The sequence below is a fragment of the Chiroxiphia lanceolata genome, chromosome 3 (genome assembly GCF_009829145.1).
Source record: "Chiroxiphia lanceolata isolate bChiLan1 chromosome 3, bChiLan1.pri, whole genome shotgun sequence".
NCBI lineage: Eukaryota > Metazoa > Chordata > Aves > Passeriformes > Pipridae > Chiroxiphia > Chiroxiphia lanceolata.
The window spans coordinates 98,895,260-98,920,671 of record NC_045639.1 but is presented as its reverse complement, the minus strand read 5'-3'; the positions used below and the strand labels follow the sequence as shown (position 1 = coordinate 98,920,671).

The 25,412-nt window shown below is 37.4% G+C and overlaps 1 long non-coding RNA gene across 1 annotated transcript; it reads right to left on the bottom strand.

Moving 5' to 3' along the window:
• Window positions 1-4,560: 4,560 nt before the first annotated feature.
• LOC116784703 lies at window positions 4,561-21,876 on the bottom strand. The gene is made up of 3 exons (XR_004356209.1): window positions 21,759-21,876; window positions 21,471-21,540; window positions 4,561-4,624 (listed from the first exon to the last, which is right to left on the bottom strand). It is a non-coding gene; the product is annotated as an uncharacterized LOC116784703 (long non-coding RNA).
• Between the last annotated feature and the right edge of the window lie 3,536 nt (window positions 21,877-25,412).

Sequence of the window (25,412 nt, the reverse complement as noted above, 5' to 3'; positions counted from 1 at the left end):
TAATGGTTTGGGTTGGAAGGAACCATCTAGTTACAACCCCCCATCATTGTCAGGGACACCTGCCACTAGACCAGGTTCCTCAGAGTTCCACCCAACCTGACCGTGAACACCTTCAGGGATGGGGCATTCCCAGCTTCTCTGGACAACCTGTTCCAGTGCCTCACCACCCTCGTAGTAAAGAATTTCTTCCTAATATCTAATTTAAACCTACTCTCTTGCCATTAACCCTTGTCCTACCCCTATACACCTTTGTGAAAAGTCCCTCTTCCAGCTCTCTTGTAGGCTCCCTTTAGGCATTGGAAGGGAGCTCCAAGTGGCTACTTTTATAAGATAAGTAAAATCTTAATGCTGATAATGTAACAGGCATTAACACAAAGATTTCTCCAAAAGTCATAAGAAAACTTTTATTAATTTAAAATGTCCTCTAGAAGAGTACGTACTTCCTTCACAACTTCAGAAATGTTTCCTCATTTTCCAAACATTTCAGGTTCAGTGTACAAAGGTCAGTGCAGTACTTCTCCAACAGCCTCCAGGATCATGCCTGCACCATGATGGTAACCCTCTGAGAGTGATTATCACCACTTCAGCTGCAGACCATCCCAGAATGCAAATGCAGAATCATATTTACCCATGGTATTTACCCACTCCCCTATGCCCCTACCAAGCTTGTCTGTATAAACCTGCTTCAACCGCAGCCAGCAGTGCAAATTTCCTAATTATCTATGTAGCTAAATTATTGGAGAGATTAAAAAAAAAAAAAAAAAGTCTTCCATAGCACCTTTCTTGTTCTGCCTGAATTATCCTGGATAAAACAGTCAGTATATACACAGAAGCTGAAAGGAGGAAATAACACAGTGGTAAGCCAGTGCAAAGAACTTACTGTTTAGAATCATTATATATGTAAGGAATCAATGAGCCTGTCATGCACCCCAAGCTTCCCCTACACATCTAGCTTTTTTTATTAGATATTGTATTCCAAATGCATCCCAGACACTGACTGATAAGCCCTGGTTTGATCTTTAGTGGGGAGGAGTCAAGCCAGCTGGACTGATTTACATCAGGTAAAAAATTGTTTCTTCCTTTTTAAGTAATCTGGGATGTATTCAAGGTATCGCAGTGGTACTGTGGTATGTATGCTTTACAACTGAGTACTTTCATTAATAACTACTAGAAAAATTTCATAAGATATAAATTATTTCTAACCCCAGGCTACAGTAATTCATGAATTCCAAAGCTTTTTAATTTAATATGCATATTTTATATGTTTGAGGATGAAAAGCGCCCTTTTTAGACTGAGTCTGTTTTGATTTACACTGTTAGCACTGTGACTGAAAAATGTTATTTCACTCACAGAGGGAGGGAGATCATCACTGCATAACGTAAATATTGTATATATTGATGTGCAGAAAATAGATTGTTTCTTTTCACATATCACGAATGCCGCTCAGTGCACAATTTTGGAGATTTGAGATAAAAGAGGAAAATTACTAATTGAAAAAAATGTAAGAAGCCATGGTTATGGCAGTTTGAGATAAAATGTTTATACAAAATGATTGAATAAGTGCAAGGGGTACATAAATGCCTTCATAATTTGACTGCATGTTACTTCTAAAACATACCTAAAAATAATGCCTTCAAATCAAACCATGGTTGTGTATGATACTGATGTTGTGGAAAATGTCCCATTTACACCAGATAAATTCATCAGTGGTCATTCAGACCACCACAAAATGATTTGGCTATAATTACTCTTAGTGAGAAATACAGCTTTCTGCCATGAGAAAAATTCTACTCCGAGCCAAGTTCTTTAAACCAAAGACCTGAAAAAGATTAGGAGTTTTTGTCAAGACAGGATGTAAATTGATATTTCATTTCTATGTGTCAGTTTAAAACAAAAATTTTGCAAAATTTTTACTCCATGTTTCCTTCTCTATAAAATAACATTTGCTGATGCAGGCTTCCTATCAATTTCTATGAGGATAAGAACTAAATGTAGTTTGGGGATCTTTCCTGATGGACGGGTTCATGCTGCCTTACACCAGGTAGAGGCCAGGGAACAAACTGCAGATGCCAACCTACAATGCTTGGAGGGTTAGCTTCAGACAAAAGTCAAAATTATCCAGCTATGAAGCCAAATGAAACAGAGATTGTGAGCAGGTCTTGTAACTGCCAGTTCAGAACACAAGTGAAAGGATGGTATTTATGGACTGCAGTGCTGGGAGGTACACATTGTTTAATCCTCAACCACTGCAATAACAACAGCAACTTTTACTAAAAGTTGGGGAAAGCCACTTGGGACAGTCACCTCTTGACTGTCAAGAGCAGCAACAAGAGTGAGCAGCATCAACAGGAACCATCCAAGTCCAGAATTTATTCCAGCATGTCTCCAGCCAGCTACATTGGTCAGACAGCAAGGAGCCGAATGAGAAAATCTTACTCTTCACGGTCCATTTGCCAGAAGGAAGAAAGTGTGTTTCTTTTTACTGTTGTCAGAGAGACAATCACAGCAGGTTCAAGTACGCTCTTGGTTGATCAGGCAGAAATGACCAACCTTGCACCCTGAACTGTCAGCAATTCTTATCTGAAAGGCACATATGTAAGTGACCACTTTCACCATAATAATGCTTTACAAGGAGGCAGGATTCTCCTAAGGGTAGGATTGTCCTAAGTATCTGTAACTCTGCCATTCTCACTGTCAGATGGACATTGTGTTAGCCCATAGGTAGCTACACAAGCTCCTGGATAGTCTTACCATGTGAATCTGAACGTCACAACAGAAAGGCAGCAGAAACCAGAGGTGAAATTAGATCTTTCTGCTGAGAGACAGCACAGATTTACTAGATAATACTGTTCCTTTTGTTAAGTCTTTATTCACACATATTTTTTCTCTTCAACCACGTTTCCTTTCCTTAGTTCTATTAAGATTTCCTTGAGGAAAATACACCAGCTTTAAAAATATTTGTATGTGAATACCAGAGATAAAACATAAAAAACTATGTCTTAAACATGTATTTGTATGTGCACAGAAACACTGTGGCCATCTCTGGTCAGTGAAGAAGAGAAAATGAGAGACATGGTCTTTGTTCGTTAGCAGGGCGTACAGCCACAGGATGGCTTGGGAATTTAGGGTGGAGGCACTAACAGAAACATTTTCATGGTTAAAAGTTCAATAGAAGAAATGTGTGCTTATAGGGCAGGCAGTCGTTGCCAACTCAAAGGTCTGAATCACAGATATCAAGATCTCTTACTTTTTGTTTTCAAAGACTTTTAATTTGATTAATACATTAGAGCACACCCAGAGGTCTCTGGCAGTCATGAGCCTCCAGAGCTGTAGGTATAAACTGCTCCTTTTTGAGGTAAACAGGTAAGAACTAGTTATACAAGTTATATCTATACTTGAAAATTAAAAAATGCCTCTACCTGAATGAAGGTGCAAATGAGACCAAATGCCAAAGTCAATAATATGGGTTTTATTTAATGGTAAACTGAGACAGAGAAAAGGAGATGGAAAGAATTAGAGAAAAGGAAGGGTGGGGGGGATAGAAGAAAGAAAGTGATAGAGAGAGTAAAATAGAAAAGTACCACCACTCCGTGTAACTGAGCAGCGTCCCGGCAGTCCAGTTCTTCTGATCTTTTTGGTGGTTAGGGTTTCCCAAAAAACATAGAGTAATGGATTAATATATGTTCAGGAGATGCTGGGCAACACTCCTTGGTAGGGTGGGTGGTGGTGGAAACTTTGCAGTGTCTTGCAGAGATTTGTTGCCTCACTCGGATTATGTGCAGTCTTCTGGTGCTGGAAGGCCTCAGGAATGAATTAGGGGGGTGCTTTGGGAGTCTTTGGTGGTTTATGACCCCTTCTCAACTGCCTCTCATGTGAATGTCCCGTGTGTACATGGTCTTCTTGGGGGATGGGAGGGGAGGGTAGCAAGTTACTCCTTTGGTTTAGTGTGGAGAGATTTCACCATCACACACCCGAAACCCTTCTCCCCCACCACCTCCTGAGCCCAGCTAGGGCTGGTTCTTAACACAGATATATTCTTCATTCCTGAGCCTTGTTTATTTCTCCTCAGACTTGAGATGATTAGACAATAGTCTATCTCAAGTCCCCAGTCACAGTCTAAATTCCACTCGAGAGGCACTGGGAGAAGGGGAGTGCTTCGACGGTCACAGACAGACTGTACTTCCTTGCAGTTTGACAAAAAGTCTTTCTATGATTTTGACAATGTAGAAGACATTACTGACATTTCAGTCCATTACACCTACCCACTTCTAGAATGTGCAAGGGAGGTTACCAAGACACCACAGATCTCATGTACAAGAAATTTCCCTGCAGTATCTTCTCTGTTTTTTGTGTCCTGGCCTTCTAACCCCCTTTTTTCCTCTCCACCTCCTGTTGGTAGAAAATGAACCCACAAGATCAGCCAAAAGACAGTCTACTAGAGCAATGTCATCTTCAACCAGAGCTGCACAACACCAACACACAGCACTGAGCAAACTGCCAGGCAGGCTAGAGATGGGAATAGGAGTACAGGCTGAGCAAGGTAATCTGGGAATCAGAGACAAATCTTTCGTGTGGTCTGAGCTCCCACTTCTTCCAGTTCTCTTTCAGCACCCAAGAAGATCTCTGTATAATGCTAAAAAATTTCCTTTCTTCAGTCATCAGATGTAACAAGGATTTTGTTTTTCCTCTGTGCAAGGCTGTATTTTCATAACAGATTTTTATCATGATTTATTACTTCTGTGAGAGCAATAAAAGTATCTTTCCTTACAGGAGGAACAAGAAATGCATGCATTTCTTGTAAAGTGGGCTTTTGTTTATGACTACTGTTTTCAAGCTCTCTAGTCACAAATACACTATTTTGGTAATTTCTTTTCCTCTGTATAACTATGGATTAAAATAGCTTTAGTTATCACATACAGTCATCAGAAAGAAAAAGCAAAAAGGAGCATTATCTGTCAAGTCTTGACAAAATAAAATTATTGACTGCAAAAGAATTCCCAATAATTTCATTCTTTATCTCAATAATGCCAAATATATCATGGCAATGTTCTACATCCTGCTTAAATAACAATGGATGATACAACCCATAAAATGGGAAAAGAAATATTACCAGTTAGATAATATTAATTCAGACATAAGCACGCATAAATATGTCCTAGTATTCTACAGTTTCTCAAACCATTAGCTCTCTAATAAGGACTGTGCCTTTCTATGTTTCTCACACAGCATAATGGCACACTGACAGTGATGGAGGCTTTCAGGCACTCCCAAAATGTAAATAAAATCATAATTAAAATGATGATGGTGATGCCTTTCACTTTTTGAGTAAATAGCTAAAATGAGATCTATTCGTTACCTAACAAAGATAACAATATTTCACTTGACATAATATTATATTTGATCAGTGCCCAGGATCTGGTTTTTTCAGGTGGTAAAAAGAAAGTCTTTATTGCTTAAACAATATCAAATATCACAAATGCAGCATAAGCATAAATTACAAGAGGAAAGGAGGTTAGGATAGCTCCTTGAATTAATAAAAAAATTAAGGTATATACTTTCAAAGGTAGCTAGTGCCTCAGTATTCTTCAGAATTTTAGGATTAAACTGAAAGTCTTGTGACTCTGCTGTCAGCTGTAGTGACTACTTTTACTGAAATCACCAGGGTTTGTTCAGTACAGTTCAAAAGTCCTGGTTCAAATAATGCTCCTGCCAGACTATTTTAGTTCAAAGTAAGAGCTGGAAGGAGTAGGGCTAATGAGAATAAATAATCTAATGAGAATCAGAATGGTTTGGGTTGGAAGGAGCCTTTAAATGCCGTAGTCCAATGCCCCTACAATGGGCAGCAGCATCTTCAAACAAATCAAGTGGCTCAGAGCCTGACCTAGAACATTTCCAGGGATGCGGTATTTAACACCTCTCTGGGCAACCTGTGCCAGTGTTTCATATCCCTCATGTAAAAACTCCTTCTTCATGTCCAATCTGAATCAGCTGTCCTTCAATTTAAACTACTACCCCTTGTACTGTTGTAAAAGACCCTGTTTAAAAGTCTGTCCCCATTTTTCTTACAGGTCCACTTTAGCTCCTGGAAGGATGCTATAAGGTCTCCCCAGAGCCTCCTTTTCTCCACACTGAATAACCCTTACTCTCTGCTTTTCCTCATAGGAGGGTTTTTCCAGCCCTATGATCATCTTTGTGGCAGTACAAAGAGAGGACAATCACCACTAGTGTCAACAAGAACCTAGACAAGCTCACTGCAGGTTGAAGATCTACCTACAAAGCAATTAGTGCAATGAGGACATACTGCTTTATACCATAGCACTGTACAAGAGAAAAATACTTCTTGTAAGCACTACACCTTCCAAGCCCTGGGCTGCAATGCAAGTGTGTCTCATAATCAACTGGCTTTTCAGTGGAAGTATACAGAATCTGAGGCAGAAACCTATTATACAACAAAGAACCTATATCAAAGACAAACTTTGATGGAGGAGTGAATTTGCTGATACATAACAAAAGAATAAAGTCCAACTGAAACTTTCCCAGCACGGGATTTGCAACATCTCTTTCTGTTGTCAAATAAATTTAAGATCCTGTTGCATTCTTTCTCTCAGTATTAGAGTCTCTCAGAGAGTTTTTCACTTTGAACACCAAAATTTGTAGGAATTTAGTGTCTTTGAACCATACTATCCAGTTTGCTTGATATTAGCCACTGACTAAGGAGGCAGAGGTAGAGGAATAGTTGTGGAGGGAGTATAATCTCATACATTTTGCTACCATAGAAAATGAGGCTAACAATCATAATCCTTATGAAGTTGCCTTTTTGGAGTGTAGATAATTGCATTTTCCTGGTTTATGTATTTCCATCATTATTGCTTAATGCAAATCACTCTCTATCTACCCAGCATAATTTATTGCCAGGATGTTTAAAAGGGAAGAGTAAAAGCTGAGTTACTATGCAATGGATAAAATATATTTCAAATAATTTTAAGTATATTGATTTTTGCCTTTGAAATTGAAAAACATAATTTAGGAGGGCATGGTTATTAATTTGAATTTGGAAATAAGAAATATATCTCTTGATTTCCTACCCCTATAAACTAGATTATAACCATGAATTTTTGAGATGTATTGTTTTATGTGATGAATTCTTCACCAACCATCTATTTAGGAAATCTTATGAAAGCCTCCCAACTAAGACTAACTTACAGATTTAATAGGGTAGTAAACTTTACAGGGCAAAAACATTAAAAAATTACAAGGCAGTTATAATCTGACATTACTTTTCTGTAACACAGTTAACCACATAGCATCTGTCTTGGCAGCCTAGTTAACAATCCCCATTCATTTCATTAAACATAATAAAACTAAACATATGAAAACGAAAGTAATTAATTAAAAAGCTTATACTTTACTTAAGCTGGAAGTGTTCTTAGTTTTCAGAATAGATTGATTTCCCACAAGTTCCCAGAATTGAAGGGAAAGAAAACAGTCATGTAAATTATCTAAAGGTGATTACTTTTGAGGGTTGATTAACATAAATTAAAAATAACAATATTAAGATAAAACATAAAGAGTTCCCTTTTCCTCAAACCATAAACATTTTTCAAAAGCAAATGGGGTGAAACCTACACTTAAACATATAACTACTCACAGTTAATAATGCTGGTCAAAGAGTTCAATAAAGATGTATCTATATCTAGCCAAATTAGCTAACAATAAGTTCAAACACAGAAAATTCTCTTCTGCATTCTTGCTAAGAGAATGATGTAAAAGAGCTTTAAGCAAAGGGGCTTTTTTGTTTAAGCAAAGTAGTGAACAACAGTAGATCAGGTATTAAAATAATTTAGCCAAATACTCTTTTTCTCAGCAATGCTTCCTGCTACTGCTTCTTTCACAACAGAAAGCTGTGTATTTGTGATACTTCAACACTTACTTTCCCTATCTAATTTCAGTGCTAATATCTCATGTTCCTTGAAAGATATTTATCATTGATGACTCAGAAGTCTGAATTTACACTTATAGATATGAGTGAGGCAACAGGATTTCAAACTCATTGATACTATTATATACATCCAGTGGAGTGCAGGTCAGGCAAAAAGTCACTTCTCAGATGTTCAATCGAAAATTGGCAGTTAATTGGTTACTTTCACACTGTAAGATTTTCCAGAACAAAAAAATTGTTTCAAGATTCTGAGAGTTTTGGTGATTGTTGGGGTTTCATCTCTTTTTTCTTCAGCAGCATTTTGGTCAACCCTAATCTGTTTGTTTTGCTTATGACTGAGTTAGATATCTTGTTATAAGTGTGCAGTGATGTATCTGTCCCTAATCTCCAACTGACAGGGTTGTCAGTCACCAAGTACTCTGTGTTTGATCCGAGTTACAACAAAATACACATCCCTGAGCAAGACCTCTTGTATGTTCCTCTTTACTGGTTTTACCATTCTTCAGATTATTTGATCATTTTTCAAAGTCAGGGTAATAAATGAAAATATCTCTGATTTCTCTATTTTTTCTGTATATAGTAGATTCTTTTTAATTTAACTAGGTAATTTGGGATTTATATACTTATTTTCTCCCTTCACTAATTTAATCTTATTAGAATGTGACCTTCTTGATGTCTCTGAGGCATACATCCATTTATCACTTGTACTGTGAAGAAAGTTCCAGCTTTCTATCCCTGCCTTTTGTTAATAGTCTCCAAGTTCATATGAAATTGCTGTCCAACATGTCAACGGCAAACTATCAAATGAGAAACTCTCTCACTGATTTTTGTGAGAATAAAGAAGACAATTACCTCTAATCTAGTCTGTCAAGTTTCTGCTTCAGAATATCTCTGGTCCCTTAGGATTTATAGTTTTCTATTAACGCTTTCAATCAACCAGGCACATCTTTCATTCCTAGTCTCTACAATGCATTGGACTTTAAAAAGGACACTGCAGGTTCAGTTCTAACTCATTCTTAACTTCAATAATAACTACATGCCAGCATCTCAAATACAATTAATATAATGGGGGAAGATGAGGCTATATTAATAACCTTTGTCTTAACTGCAGTCCAAAGATTCAGATTAAAAAGCGTAAACATTAAGAAATCATAGCAGTAAGGAGCCTCAGAAGCACTTACATTCCTCAAGAACAAAAAGAATTTTTGCTAATATTTACTTCTAAAGAATGACCTATAGTTGCAACACTGAGATAGAGAACACAGGTAGTTCTGGGAATGAAGAACGCTTACTACAGTTGAGGTCACTATCTTTCTCTACTTGAGTACATGCATGAGGAATAATTGCCTATGACATTGGATACAAAATAAAATGCAAAGTAATTATCTATTTTTACTGATTTGATCTTTGACTTAAGTTATGATGATAAGTATGGCCAGTCTTCGCGAACGAAGATTTGGGAAGGGTCTTTGCCCTTCGAGCCTGCGCAGTGGATTTTTTAGGTGAGACACAGTGTGCGCTGAGCTGAGCCCACCCTTTAATCCTGAGGTTCATCTGCCGGGGCCGAGCAAGCTTGGACGGTGGCAGTGAGGTCCTCAGGACGTAGGTTTGTTTAGAGTGACCTTCTCTTAGATGGATGGCCTTACAGGGCTAACGAGCTCCATCTACCCGGGGGACTTTTTCTCTGACCGGGAATCGAACCCGGGCCGCGGCGGTGAAAGCGCCGCATCCTAACCACTAGACCACCAGAGGGCCCCTAGTTATGATGATAGGGCAGAGGTTTCTGATAGGGCAGAGGTTTCTGGTCCTAAACTAAATTTATTTTACAAGAAGAATCTAGAGAAAGTAATGAGTTTGACACCTATTCACTTCAAAGTTAATACTGGAGTTAGACTTAGACACACTGTGACTGAAAATACAAATTTGTAAAGTCTAATGAGACAAAATGTAAAATGCCCTGTAATTAGCAAGATTCAGGACATCACACAGACAAGTCAATTTAATTCTATTCTTAGAAATACTCTTTCATCTTCCTGCCAACTGATCAATCATGGCAACTAGGGCGAGACCAAGGCCATACTTAATTAAAGATCTATAGGAAAAAATCCTGAAATCCAGCAACACTAAAAAACTGGGAAAAATAAATGTCGTCCCCAAGACATTGAATAATCCTGTTCATAGAAACTGCTAGAATTTATGGAAACAAAAAAATTTTTAGTAATTAAAACAGTGTTAACACAAACAAAAAAAAAAGTCAGGGAAGGAAATTCTGCAGTAAAGAACATAATACCCTGCCTTACAATATCTTTAGCAGTCATATATGTTACTTGCAGCAGTCTATCTTACTTTCTTCCCAAGCAACAGTATCTTAATCACAACACATTGCTAGATACATTAATCAACTGCCAGTAAGATGGTAAATCAGCAAATAATATGGTCACTTCTTGCTGTTCTGGCTCCATGCAGTCTTCATATTTAGTGTCATGAAGAGATAGTTGCTCACAGATTAAGTGGTTTAGCTTTATTGGCAGTGTTGACTCTCTCTAGAAGAGCTATCTTTTACATAATCTTTCTACACACACTCCATTCCCCCGGCTCTAAAAAAAAAAAAAATAAAATAATTCTTAAGCTATGGCGCCAATAGCTGCAATATATACTGGGAGAAAACCTACACAGACTTCAACATTTTGAGAAATCTACTTATGTCACCACAAGAACTTTCCTTTATTAAATTTGTTTGTGGTACAGACACTTCTAGAGTGTGCTCTACTTCTTCCTAAATGAATTCCTGTAGAATGAAGCCCTCATCCTAAAACAAAACACAAAAAAGTTTAGAGAACTGTGAGCTGAAGCATGGCTAGTGGACTACAAAGGAAACGTACAGCTACTTTATTTCTACTACCTTAGATGGAGAGGTTTAGGACTCGATCACAGGAAACTTCAGTGCCTGTTAAAGTTATGGAGAAGATTATTCTGGGAGGTATTGAAAATCAAAATGCAGTCATTGGTCACAGCCAGCACATCGCCAGGAGAGGAAAACCCTGCTTATCCAACCTCATTTCCTTTTATGGCAAAGTAACCCAGCCCGTTGATCAAGGGAGGCCTGTTGATGTCATCTTTTTGGATTTCAGTAAAGCTTTTGATACTGTCTCTCACAGGATCCTTCTGGACAAAATATCCAGCACACAGCTGGATAAACACATCATGCAATGGGTGAGCAATTGGCTCACGGGTCAAGCACAGAGGGCTATAGTGAATGGGGAAACATCAGACTGGTGACCTGTCACTAGTGGGGTTCCATAGGGCTCCATCTTGGGCCCTGTGCTCTTCAACATCTTCATAAAAGATGTGGACACAGGACTGGAAGGGATACTAAACAAGTTTGCAGATGACACAAAACTGGGAGGAGCTGTTGACTTCCTTGAAGGCAGGGAGGCCCTGCAGAGAGACAAGTTAGAGGACTGGGCAATCACCAACCATAGGAAGTTCAACAAGGGAAAGTGCCCAATTCTGCACCTGGGATGGGGCAACCCTGGATGTACGTACAGACTGAGGAATGAGAGGCTGGAAAGCAGTGCCATGGAAAGGGACCTGGGAGTTCTGGTTGATGGCAAGTTAAACATGAGTCAGCAGTGCCCTGGCAGCCAGGAGGGACAACCATGTCCTGGGGGGCATCAGGCAAAGTATCGCCAGCCAGTTGAAGGAGGGGATTGTCTCGCTCCGCTTTGCACTGGTGCGGCCTCACCTTGAATATTGTGTGCAGTTTTTTGGGACTGCAATATAGGAAAGATATTAAGCTCCTAGAGAACATCCAAAGGAGAGCAATGAAAATGGTGAAGGGCCTTGAGTAGAAGCCGTATGAGGAGTGGCTGAGGTCATTTGGTCTGTTCAGCCTGGAGAAGAGGAAACTGAGGTGAGATCTCGTTGCAGTTACAACTTCCTTGTGAGGGGAAAAGAAGGGGGAGGCACTGATCTCTTCTCTGTGGTGACCAGTGGCAGGACTCAAGGGAATGGCTTGAAATTGTGTCAGGGGAGGTTTAGGTTGGATAACAGGAAAAGGCTCTTCACTCAGAGCGTGGTTGGGCACTGGAATAGGCTCTTCAGGAAAGTGGTCACAGCCCCAAGCCTGGCGGAGTTCAAGAAGCATTTGGATGATACTCTCAGGCACATGGTGTGACTCTTGGGGATGGTTCTGTGCAAGGCTAAGGGTTGGACTCAGTGTTCCTTGTGGTCCCTTCCAACTAGTCATATTCTCTGATTCTGATTTTGTGAATATCAACCCAGCTGTCACCAAAATGCTCACTCTCCAGTAGCCTATCCAAATCAGAATCCATTTTGCAAATATTGTTGCCTTCTCACTAACAAAAGAAGCTCATTTTCCACTAGAAATTCTGCTTGAGGGAGGTTCCATTTCATCCCCATGAACACCATGGAAGACCTTTCAAACACTGATAACCCTAGGTACACACTAGATTTGGATTTCATTTATCTGCATATTCATGGGTATGAACAGAAACAGACTCACCTCTTGCAAAACTAAGGTTCTTCTTGCGTTAAGAAAGCTCTTTGAAGAGGTATGACTTCAGCTGGATTCAAGTTATGCTCACACACAGAAAGCTCCTTATGCCCTTCTGCTGCTTTTCCTTTTAAGACCTATTCTGCTTTCAAAAATTCATGGTTTTTACTATGGTCAAGGTCCTTTTGAAGGCCTTCCTGTGTATTTGTTGTAGTAAAAGTATATCTTTCAAAACCAATACGTCATTTCCCTCAGCACTCTGTCTTTCTGTGTTCTCTTCCCAGAATCTTCCTTCATTCAGTAAACATGAAGCAGTTAGCAGGACCTTCCTTGTTACAAGCATTAGCAAAAACAGGCCCAGGGAGTTAAAAAAGGAAAAGAGAAAAAGCCAAACCAAACCAAAAACACAGAGTAAAATGCTTTAACTAGTTTCTGAAACATTCAAATCTATCAGAAGAATCAATTTACAGTTCTTCAGCACTTTGTGTCAGCAGTTCTAAGTATTTCATTCTGGAGAAGTAACCAAAGCAGCAAGTACATTGGCAGCAAGGCACCTATATTCCAGGTACTACCTGGCATCTCCAGCGTATGGGAGCTGCCATCTTTTCCTTCTCCAAGGTTCAATCTCTTCTAACATTCTATTCTGCAAATCACATTCTTAAAAGGCCATCTGCACACTGACATAGTCTCTTAAAAACAGTGGAAGAAATCCCATCTCTGTAGAAAAAGATGAATCTGCAGATTTTGTCTGAACCTGTGCAAAGTTGCCATTCTTATTACCCTAGTTTGGCAATGATTTTACATGAGTTGTAGAGTACACAGAGTCAAAACACCCTAGCATCATTGTGGGTATTAGATGTAACTTCATTTAAGCATAAAAGAGATTGGTAGAATCGGAAATTTAACAGTACTTTCCTATTTTAATAGAAGCTTTCTGGTATTTCTAGCTGTAGAATGGTGTCAACACAACACAGAAACAGAAAATCTACACTACTCCATGCACGTGTTAGGATCCTTCAGCATAAGTTTTACTTATTTTTTGGAAGGGACCAGAACAAGAGAGTACTCCATGCACTAATATTGTGAACTATTACCTCTTCTGGCATATTCCTCTACCTACCAGTGTCCTTCCCTCATTTGTGTGCAGTAGCCAACACAAGCTTCCCTAGAAGGCACCAATAGCTTCCTTGTATCCCTTCAAACCCAAGCTTTCTGCCACAGGAATAACAGATGACCGGGTTGCCACAGCTCATAACATGATATTGTGAACTAAGCCCAGGATTGAGAAGGGGTGAAGGAAACCGTACAGTGATGACAGACAATATTACCAGTAAAACTATACAGTTAAAACTGTTACCCTGATCAGTACACGTACAGGAAATAAGGAGAAAGATTTTTTATTTCTTAGATCCAGGATTTAGAGAGAGATATATCATATATTTTATACAATTGAGAGATCACACAGCTTCTACACTATTACAAATAATTTGCTAATTTCTAAGAACCAGACTTTCAATATACTAAAGGTTGTCAACATTTCCACTAGTTTTCAAATCTACATTATGTGGGCAATATAATAATCTGCATATTGTTTTGGATGTAGATTAATTTCAGCATAAAACCTGCCTTTTTGATCATACCACACTTAGAAGAGAATAAGGAGGGTTTTACTGACTACATACATGCCCATGACTTCACATGTATTTATAAAATCCTATCTCTTTCACAGGTTATCTGCAGAACTTGTTGATGAGTAGAAACATAACAGCAGTTCTTTACTATATAAATAAAACTGCTATTGTTTTTATCTTCAAAACAGGCAGTATAAATTATCCCAGCTCCCACATCTATTTAAATCCTATACATGAGAAATTAATGAAACTAACTGACAAAACTGTGGTAAATTTTTTGAAGTGTATTTTATGAGAATAGAAACAATCTTCTGTGAGTGGCAGGGAAACACCACCTTTAATGCCGATGTCCAAAGAAGAAAATTCATCATATTCACTATCTCAGCTCCTACTGTGATTCAGGGTGATATTAAACAGAAGCAACTGTAGCTGTGAGCAATCATGTCTTTGAGTGAAATGTGTCAATATTTGGTTGAAAGGGAATACAATGGAGAAAACTTTTTTTCTGCCTTTCTTCCTTTTTTTGCATATCCTGCCTGAGCTTTTACACAGAAGTCAGACAAGAGTTAAGCATTGAAAAGAGCAAACATTAAATGTAAAAGCTTTCCCCACAATGATTTTTTGTCATTTGCTGAGTTATGTGAAATGAGGATCTACTATGACAGCAAGTAGTACTTTAAAAGTTGGCTACAGTAATTTCTACAGACAAAAAAGGAACACACTCAAACAAGCCCTAAATTATTTCTGCAACATAACTTGGAGTTGAAATGATAACGTGCACTACTTTGTTTTATGGGACACTCACCTTTATTTCCATGGCAAATGTAAGGGAAAGGTCACATTTTTTAACTTCACGTACGAGGTCACTGACAGCTGGGAAACTTACCGCTGTCACTTCCCTTTGACCTACACAACTAAAATATGATAATAAATATGGTAATAAGTTTGGTAATCTTATTTTTTAAAAATATAGAAACATAGGTATGTTTATATTTGGATTGTTTAGAATTTAGACATCATTTTCTGGATTTATGGTTCTTATGGATCAAAGGAGTATCCAAAATGTTCTCTAATCTGTTCACCTGCATACCATAGAATTTGAAAGTTCTACTTATTTTTCTTTGTATTGAATTCAGAAAAACAGAGAAAAGAAATTCTAATTTGTAAGGAAATTGATTGCTCTGAATGAAATACGAAATAAAAAAGATGGTTCCTGTGTTTATTTCATATATATATATATGCTATATATATATATACGTATATAAACTTCATATAACATTACAGCATGCTACTGCCTTCAGTGACCTACATTGGCTAAACCTCTGGCTATTCACATTTCATTCTGTATTAAAATATGACTACTGAATCATTCATTTAAGCAAAGCTGTACCACACTCAGCATATTAATTGTGTCCTTTTTTTTCTGTTTCTTTTCCTTTACATCCCACAGGATTGCTTAGAAATATAATATAAAATCCTCTTCTGAGACTCATCATCAAAGATCACCAGTCAAAGAAAGTTCTAACTTCAAATTCCATTTTGAAAATTATGGGGAGTTATTCTAATAGATTATTTATTTTAGAAAGATTTTTTTCTGAAATTCTTCTACCAAGATGCTAGCAATCACTGCACTGAGGTAAAAATGACTACTTGGACCACAGGGATTTGCTACTATGCACTTCAATCTTGGAGGCAATCTATACCATAAACAATTTTTGAGACATTTCTCATAAAATGTCAGCCATACATGCCAAAGGCTAATTTCTTTTTTTTTTCTGTGATTTGTGGTTCATATTTGCATGATTTTGCAATTAATCTAGTGTAGGTTGTCAAATAGAAGCTATAACTCAGAATTAGCACTCTGAATAGCTGAGATGCATTGGAAAACCCAAGAAATCAATTTAAGGTGTCACTCTCATGCAAGTTGAAGTTCACCTTTCAAAATGAGCTCCACTAAATCCAGAAAAACTTAATTTTATATCTTTTAATAATGGTATCTCTTAACATATACCTAGACTGCTGTTTGGCTTACTTCTCAAATATTTATTGCTGTCCTAGTTAGAGCTGCTGGGATGAATTCATCACTGGATGGGTGTAGCCCAAAACTGTGTATTCTATAGCCTTCCATGCCATTTTTCCCAGAAACTGTTGTCAGTAGAGGCCTGTGAGGTGGGGGGGGGGGGATGTTCCTGAGCACCCTCATACCCTTTTACGGAATGAACATCCTCATACCCTTTTATGGAATTCCCCGCTCTGAGGAAAGGACTAAACACCCTTTTATGGAATTCCCCGCTCTGAGGGGAGGACTGAACATTCCTGCCTGAACTGAAGAGTATATAAACCCAGAGTTTCAGAACCTTTTTACCACTCGTGGGATCCAGAGGAGGACTGCAGCTCATCGCTCTCAGCCAGACTGCAGCTCACCGCTCTCAGCCGGACTGAGACCACCACCCTCGGCTGGACTGCAATCACCAGTTTTGGCCGGACTGCAGCAGCTCTCCAACTGGCAGGTTTTTCCCCTCTCCCTTTGCTTTGGACTCAGGGAGGGGCCCAGGTAGCACCGCTTTGTTTGTGCCCCAGAGTGCTGGGTTGTACTTTTGGGCTTTGTGGGTTAGGGTCAGTTGCTTGTCTGTGTGGTCATACTTATTGTATTATTTTATTAAATTGTTATTCTGGCTTGTAATCTCTCTTTTGAGTTGGGTTGGTTTCCCCTGTTGGTTAACCTTTAAACCAGCACAATTGCTTATAGAGCAAAGTCTTACTTGTCTTAAAAAAGTGGGTCTTTTATAAATATTTCAGCATCCCTGACTCTGGAGGTGGGAGAAAGTTGGAACTATATGATCTTTAAGGTCCCTTCCAACCAAGTCTGCCTCCTGCTCATAGGAATACCATAAAAAAATTATTTCTGATCAATTTAGTAATTAACTTTAGTAGTATGCATGGGTCTTGATCAATTTTAAGAGCTTTTTCCAACCTCAGTGATATATATTATGTTGAACCAAGATCAGGACCGATATTTTTAATTTAAAAAGGTGCAATTCTTGTATCTTCTGTGAGACTATATCTTATATAGGATTCTTCAAATTTCATTTCATATAGTCTGACCTGAAACGTACTGAATATTTTCTAAAAATACTCTCTGTTTTTGAAAAGGTCATCAAAGCACAACAAAGAATGAGTATGTCATCTCGGGCATGTGAATGTTATTGCTTTATTCTACGTAATTTAATCATCAAACTTATTCATCTCATGAGACAGTAATTTTCCTTCAAGTGCAATTATATTTCACAGTAGGCCTGCTGATTAGGCAGAAACAGAAATAATTCACCAGAAAATTACAAAAAGAATTAATCATCACCAACATGTAAAGTAAAAAATACGATATTCAGCAGCCAATAAATAATTAAATCCCTTCTTTCCAAATCCACCAAAGCTTAATAGGAAGCATGTATATATGTGCCAATAAAGAATAAAGATCATATAACCACCCATTCAGGGTTTACGTTTTGAATGGTGCAGGAAAGATAATTTATTGCTTGTTTCTTTACAAAACACTGCTCTAATAAATTAGGTAGAAGACAGCCCCTTATATTGTAAATATGTATTTTATTGCAAATTGCATCTGTCTGCAACATTAAAATCCTAAAATAGAAAAATTTAAAGACAGTATTAAAATATAAATTGCTATTCTTACATCCTGTGTGACATTTTCATAGAATATCAAAGTCAAAAACAATTCTTTAGAAAATGACAGCCTAATCTTGTACATGTCTATTAGTTTCTGTTAGCCTATTCAAGAATAGGCACATTAAACAGGTACAAAAATCTTTGCAGGATTCAGGCCTAAGACTCTGTCCCTTCAAGTCATTATGTCACTTAGATATAGAAATTGCTTTGCTTATGGCAGTTTCTATATTAGAGAAGTCCAGCAGTACATTCAAAGTTCCTATTAGAGAGATTAAACAAAAAACATCTCTACAAGACACTGAAGAGTTAATTCAGATTACAAACTAAAATGTCAGATTCCTAGCAGTTTGTGTTTCAGAACAATATTCATTTCAACGTACATAAACTGAAATGTCAGGTTCCCTGAGGTTCCTCACAGCCTTGATTCAGTTGCTCTAGACTCAGTCAGATAATTGGCAGATAAAATATAGAAGTGAGGACAATAATATACTCAGAAAGAATGCATGACACAAGATTAAGTTTGTAATCTTGCAAATGGTCACTAACACTGATGGAAATCCTGAACATACATGTGCTGTTGTACTGAGAACCTGTTCAGACCTTAGAGGAGATGATAGCAATGAGGACAACGCAGGGACAATAGAACTCCCCATCACAGGTTGCTAATACTTGAATATAAATGAAATGTACAAAGCAACTATTTCAAGTAGCTAAAAATACTATGGAGAAGTACAGAAAAATTATACAAACATCACCTCAGAAATAGTAATGGCCTTTTGAGAAATATATAGAACCTTTTTCATTGAATTCTGGAGATAGCTTAAAGCAGAACTCCATGAGGAATAATATATAACAAGCCTGAAAGCACATCCTGGAGATGGAATAAGGTTTTTATCAACAGCAGTGAACATGTATCTTATACATATTTTTCTCACATGTATAACCTTTTTCCATGAGATCTATCTATTAACAATTTACATATGTATCATGTGTCTCCATTTCTTCATAAATAGTTATTGGCTTATATCTTCCTTGGCAAAGAAGTTCTTAAAAACCCTGAAAGTAATGAATATAGTAATTCTCAAGGAAGAGTAAAGTAGTATAGACTCATCTGACCCTGAGCTAATATAGCTAAAATTAATCCCAATGTTGGAAAAATCACACAGAAGGGTCTGGGTCCTCTTATACAGAAAGGAGAGAGATGGGATTTTCCCAGATTGAATCAATCCTATGAGAGATTTATCACCTTATGTCTTTTACTAAGACATTCATAACAGAAATATGATTTCTGCTATGAAAATAACAGAAATATTATAAAAAGGTACATTTTCTGGATGACATTAAACCTTTCACTAGTGATTTTTGTGTTTGAAAAAATAAATAAAAAACATGTGAAGGACTTTGACATTGGAAAAAGCAACACTGGGTCTGATTCTGATCTCATTAACAACTCCTGTAGATAAAGTCCATATTTTGAGTAAGATTAAAACTTCATAAATTGTGTCTAATAAAAAGTTGCACAATTCCTCAATGATAGATTTGAAAATATTTAGCAGTCTTGGGTTCCCAGCCTTCTGTTAATTTCCCTGCATAACAAAGCCTCTTTTAAGAGACTAAAAGCAATTCTTCTGCATCCAGAACATTTCAACATTTCACCATAACAAATGTATATTCCTGCTATTAATTTGCCTTACGTTATCTATAAAGAAGTGACAAGAAATGTAGAAGTACAGTACATTTCATGCATGTAACAAGAAGGAAAAAGAAAAAGAAGAGTACAATTTACTTAAAATTTGTTTTTCTTCAACATGGAAGTGGCTATAAAATTAGGCAGGGTTTAAATAACATCAGAACTAACTCAAACTTTCAAAACACAAAAAAGTCAACTGAAATGTCAATGTAATCAGTTCTTTCATGAGCTTCACTGATCACATAGTTATTTTTTCAATATGTTTTGCATCCAAGTACCTGTCTGATTTACTTAAGTAATTATCAACAATTAGGAAGATAGCCTATATTAAATATGAAAGGGCACTCATAAAAAATTGTATTTTTCACTGTGATGTATATGACATATCTTCATCAGTTTGCAAAATCATATGACAGTGTGACTTTTAGTTAGTTTTTAATACTGAAAAGAGCTCTAGCGTAACTAATTTGAATCAGCAAAATACTCTATATTATTATTAACTTCATTTGTGAAATCAGTATAAACTCTCTGAAAAGAAAAACCTGTTGCAGTTCTGCTAGTATAAGCCTTGCTATGATTAGGGGTGTATCTAATAAAAATATTATGACCAAGAGATATAACATCAAAAACCCTTTTCATAACAGAAAACATAATCTTGTTCAGAGTTGTTAATTTTAAAATCCTCAATACTTTGTTCTTTTAATTATTAATGTACTAAATGTGATCTTAAAACTGAGTATTGGGTACGTTTTCAAAAATACACATCTGCAAATGTAAAGCAGAAAAAAAAGGGAGTTGTTGGCCTGTCTGCACTTACCATTACTGCACAAAAAAATAACAGATAGGAGCACTCTCATACAAAGTTCCCAATTTTTTTTAACTGATTTGAGTGAAATCTATGCATACTCCATATATCAGTGTAGACATCACAAAAACTACTTTTATACCAGAACTTATTTTTAACATACGGTACTACATATTTCTGTATCAAAGGAACTATAAACTGAAGAAATGGAACCCAAAACACTTCTCTTTTCCTGTATCATTTAATCAGTCTGCAAGTTATACCACCCATTGTGTTACTTCCTTATATGAAAATAATTAAAATTACAGTGCTACAACTTTGACTAATTGCATTAATATGTAACAGCCTGAACCACAGTTTTCAGTACATCTCTACTTCAAGAAGGGCATCCATAAGGACTCAATGAACAACAGGCAGATCCTCTGAGAAGCTATTTCAACAGACATGAAAGACAAACAGATGAGCAGAAACAGACCAGATGGATTTACTAAGTGCAAATCATGACTGACCAATATGATTATCTTCTACAATGAGATGACCAGCTTTGAAGAGAAGGGAAGAGGAATAAATGTTTACTTTCATTTCAGCAAGGTGTTTAATACCACCTCCCTAAGCTCCTTTGCCCCCAAAATGGTGAGATACATACTGGGTAAATGTGCAGTAGGGTGTGAGGGAAACTGTCTGGACCGTCACGTTTGGAGGTCAGCTGCACAAACTCCAACCAGCTACTCTAAACTATCAATATCCCTTGGAGATCAATTCTGGAGCCAATACTATTTAATGTCTTTATGAACATCCTTAATGGGACACCCAGACTTGCACTCAGCAAGTTTTCAGATAGTACTTAGTAGGAGGTAAGTGACTGATACACTGACATGCAGGGTTGCTACTCAGAGAAATCTTGACAGACTTGGAAAAAACCGACAGCAACTTCACAAGTTTAAAAAGAAAAGGAAATGCAAAGGGATAACTCTATACATACAGGCTGCAGTTCTATTCCATGAGAAGTAACCTTTCAAAAAAAGAACCCTTTGGTCCTGGTGAACAAGAAGCTGATCATCATCACTGGCGGCAAAGGTGACCTGCGGCATTCTGGTCTGTATTAGTAAGTGAATACCCAGCAGGTCAAAGGAAGCAATTCAGTCTCTACACAGCTCTTGTGAGATTGCATCTCAAGTATCATGTAAAGTTTTGAACTTACCAGTACAAGAAAGACGTGTGCAAGTTTCGAGCTGGCTTCCCTCCAAGTTTCCAAGACTTGACAACAAGGCCTGCTTCCAAGAGAGGGAAGAAAAAACCAAACCACAGGAGAAAAACTGAAAGAAGCTTGAAAGAAATGGGATTCTATAAAAAATATATATTTACAATTATATATATACAATTTGAATATATTATCCACAACAGGGAGCTCCCAAGGGGGGAAAAAGGGAAAAGGGAGGGGGAAACAGGGATAAAAAGAAGCCTAAAAACAAACATCTCCTAAATACACCTGTTAATAGAGAGCTAGTGAATAAATATAAACATGAATCAAATACAACCCTGAGCGGGACAGCAGAGCTGTGCAAGGCAGCAGCCGACTTTCCCCACGCCTCCTGGAGAGACTGGAGATAAGGGTACATCGGAGTAGGCAGGCCTTGGCCTATACAAGCAAAAACCATCTGCGAAGAGACATGTCACCTTCAGCCACCGGAAGAGAGAAGAGAGCAAACTCTCTTATCTGCGCCTTTTTATATCCCAGGTTACATAAAGGAATAGCATGGAATACTTCCTTTGTCATATTCCTAGTTCCTTCCTGGTTACAAGCTGGTCTCCAGGAAGGCCTAGACTGAAACCATCACAAATGGACATACTGTAGCTAGTTCAGCATAATTATTAGGAATCTGAAGAAAATTAAATACAAGAAAAGGCTAAGAGAATTAGGTTCAGCCTTACAAAGAAAAGGCTAAGGCAAGAACTTCTTGCTATCTAAAACTACCTTATAGGAGGTGATAGAAAGATGGATACAAAGGTGCACAGTGAAAGGACAAGATGCAGTAGACATAAAAGATGATACATGGGAAACTGGGTACAAAGGAAAACATTTTTACCATGAGGGTATTCAAATGTTGGAGCAAATTGCCCAGAAAGGTTATGGAATCACCATTTTTGGAGATATTTAGAGCCCAATTGGACATGGCCCTGAGCACCTGATCTAGTTAGAGATGCTTTGAGACCTGACCTCCAGAGATCCCTTCCAACCTGAATTATTCTGATTCTGTGAATTTTATTAATACAATAACTAAGACTCTTTCACAGGGTCCAGCAATAACCTGCAACTGTCCACTGCATTTTCTTGCTAACATGCTCCTTGCTAAAACCCATACCAGCTACCACACTCCCAGACTACATCTAAGGGTAATTTGGAACAGAGCACAAAAAAGAAATTCTTCCAGTTGACAGTATGCTTAGGATCAAACTTTTCTGAACAAGAAAGAGAAGACATAATAGCCATATACAAAGCTAGGCCATGCCATTTCTCCTCAGAACCAGAGAAGGGTCCCTAGCTTGTTTTATTTAGATGTACAGATGTAGCCTGAGGCAGATGAGGAAACAAGCTAAAGAACTAACAGGGTATAAAATTAATAGTTGGCTTGAATAAGAAGTAATTCCAATGAATGATTTAAACAATGATCATTAATAGAACAGAGATACTAAAATTCTCCTAAGTTTAGAATTAGAACATGATGCTTTGGGCCTAAGTAATCTCTTGTATATCAAAACATGAAAAAGCCTAGACTTATCTAAAATAGATCATTAACTGTTCAGAAGTTTTGAGGTTTTTAAAATATAGGTGAGGTCACAAAAAGTTCCAAAGTATGAAAACCAAAAGTCCAAAGGATCTGTATTGTCAGTGTAAATCACTCTGTAACTGTACAGCAGTTTATCGGTCCACCAAAGTAGTAAGTCATATTATTCAGTTATACTCAATACATGTCAGCTTAGAGATTATTCTGAAATCTTTTGGATGGATACTATGAGAAGCACTTACCAAAGATAACTAACAAACTTTACATTATTACAACTGCTTTGTGTAAGCTCTAACCCATCACCAACAATCACGCTCAATGGGAGAATGTTTGAACAAAATGCATAAATGTTGAGACATTAGAAATGCAGGATTTCTATCAGAACATTTAAGGTTCATTTCTACATCATTTTGGTAATCTAAAGCCACAAAATAGCTGATTTCAAGTTAACAACTGTACCAGTGCAAAAAGAATCTTCTATAATTGATAGCTAACAAGCTTCAATGAGAGTTCCTCTTTCAAAGTGAATATTAATTTAAGCCATATTCATTCCTTCAGCAGCTCCTTCAAGATACATAAGTGTGAAAGATTGCAGGTAAAATTTCAAATCCTCAGATTCAAGGTTTTTAATCTATCTATTTTGGTGTATTTAAGATAAATTAGAGATCTAAAGCAGAGCTAGAAAATCTGCAACTCTAGGTGACATAGAACCTTAATGTAATATTTTCTTTTCTATACTTCTTGTTAAGTGTTTTCTTTTTAACCCAGCAATGATTGTATGGATATAAAACCTTTCAGAATTACCAAGCTTTCTGCAAATCAATTCATGAAGATTTTTACCTTTCTATACTGATTTCTTTTTCTGAAATGTAAGCTATCAGTAATTTACTTTTGTAAGGTACAGAGAAATCAAACTACTTCAGGACTGCAAGAAATTTTTTATAACAGAACAAACTTCCAGAGAACCTTCATAGTAAATACTACATTTATATTATAATGTATTTACATACAGAAACATAGAATAGTTAAGGTTGGAAAAGACTTAAAAGATAATTAAACATCAGCGAAGCACTACCACCTCAATGCCATAAGCACACATTTTTTTGAACACTTCCTGAGATGTTGAACTCCACTACTTCCCTGCGCAGTCCTGTCACTTGTTACCTGGGAGGAGAGACTAACACCAACCTGGCTACAACCTCCTTTCAGGTAGTTGTAGAGAGCAATAAGGTCTCCCCTCAGCCTCCTTTTTTCAAGGCTAAAGATATATACACATATAAATTAAAATATATATAAAAGCATATGGACATCCCAGGTGTCTAAATAATATATGTTCAAAACTGTAGATTCCAAATTTTTATTCGTAATTCTAGTTTTCACTGAAATAGTGAGAACTTCCCACACACTTTTTAATAAAGGTCTTGGGCCACAAAACAAGTGAGAATTATTTATAGGAAGGTGAAAGGTGAAAGGTTGAGTATGGAACAGACCCTAAAAAGTTTAGGGTTAGTAAGAAAAACCACACAAATGTTCAGAAGAAACACTGTAAGCTCTTTCAAGTAAAAAAAATCTAAACTATTATGGATAAAACACTACAGACATACTCGCAAGAAGATGGACTGTGTGTTTTCTATTACCTCCAGTGAGGTAATTTGCCTCTTGTTAACAACTTGTACCTCTGCAAGCAGATTTTCAGCTTCGTTCATTGCATATACAATACCACTTGAGGAGAACTTTCTCATGACCATGTTGCTCAACTATCAGAAAACCAAGCAAATGAAGAGCACCTTCTTGATGTGCTGACTCTAATGAACAGACTGTAAACTGTATCTGAGAAAGCAGTGTTTACAAACCACCACCTGCTAAAGTATCTCCCTAAGATACACTGCCTTGGATAATTCAGTTCAATTTTAAGTCTGATTACTTTCATCCGCAGATGCACTCAGTCTAAATTCCAGGGAGGCATGCCAGGGGAGCAGATGGGGGGAGGTCCTGGGGTGGATAGTTCTCGGATTGGATGGATTTGTACTATAAAATTTTAGAACCCCTGGACACTTGTGTGCACCTATGTACTACATGCACCTGAAAGCTTTATTAAAGAATTTAGGTATCAGGAAAAGAAACAAAAATTGGAAGAAAAGGTAAAGATGATGCTTAAGAGAGCTACCATCCAACTGTCATTGTACTGTCGAATGGGGTTTCAATGTTCTGAAAAATCAAAGCTGGCATCTGGATGGCAGTGTGCCATCCTTTGTTTCAAATGGTAACCCTAATCCTGAAAGAAATCCTCAGACTGCAGTGGGCTTGCTCATTAGTCCACTCATTATTACCTGCTACTGGCTTTCCCAGTGGGTACT